This window comes from Myotis davidii, unplaced genomic scaffold (assembly GCF_000327345.1).
Source record: "Myotis davidii unplaced genomic scaffold, ASM32734v1 scaffold743, whole genome shotgun sequence".
In the NCBI taxonomy this organism is placed as follows: Eukaryota; Metazoa; Chordata; class Mammalia; order Chiroptera; family Vespertilionidae; genus Myotis; species Myotis davidii.
In genome coordinates this window covers 2,290,831-2,291,518 of record NW_006296221.1, presented here as the reverse complement: position 1 = coordinate 2,291,518, position 688 = coordinate 2,290,831, and the positions used below count along the sequence as shown (strand labels likewise).

The window sequence follows — 688 nt, the reverse complement described above, 5'->3', positions numbered from 1 at the left end:
GAAGGTTGCGCTCGAGTTCCCTGGTTTTGCCCGGAGTTGTTCGGGGTAACGTGCCGGCTCCAGCTTCTTTCTTGGGTTCCCGCTGGGCTGGGAGGTGGGGGCGGGGTAGGTGTCGGTGGCAGATTGGGCACCGGAGGGACGCGACAGACCCTAGAGACTGGAGAGCTGGTGCTGGGGGAAGAGGGACATCTCCTCTCGCCGGTTGGCACTGACCCAGACAGTGCGACCCACTTGGCCCCCCAGCCTCCCCACCCCCTCCCGAGCCTCTGCCTCCCCGCCGAGTGCCAAGTGAGCGCGCGGCGGGGGGCATGGGGCGCGACGCCTCCCGGCCCTGAGCCACCCCTTACCTGGTTGGAAGGGGTTTCCCAGGAGGAGCCGTAGTTGTAAAAGAAGGAAGAGAAGAAGGTATCTTCCGACAGCCCGCAGCCCGCCATGCTCTGGATGCAAATAAAATGAGGAAAGAGGGGGTGGGGGGTGGAAAGCACACAGAAAAAAAGCAACCAAAATTTTTCAAAATCAAATTAAACCAATAAGCGAAGAAGAAATTCTCTCGAAAATAAAGAAAAGAAGGGGAAGGAAACGGCGAAGGGAACGGAAACTCTGGCGGTGCTGCCTCTCGGGCTGAGGGATGCTCGGGCTGCCGCCGCCGCCGCCGCCTTCTCAAGACGGTACCTAGAGAGGTTCGTCC

The 688-nt window shown here is 60.3% G+C and overlaps 1 protein-coding gene across 1 annotated transcript in view; it reads right to left on the bottom strand.

Moving 5' to 3' along the window:
- The window catches only part of PPARGC1A (PPARG coactivator 1 alpha), a 677,982-nt gene extending 677,294 nt beyond the window's left edge, over positions 1-688 (bottom strand). The window contains exon 1 of the mRNA XM_006771042.2: positions 348-688. The gene's annotated coding sequence lies outside the window, so the exon portion shown is untranslated. The remainder of the gene's footprint in view (positions 1-347) is intronic.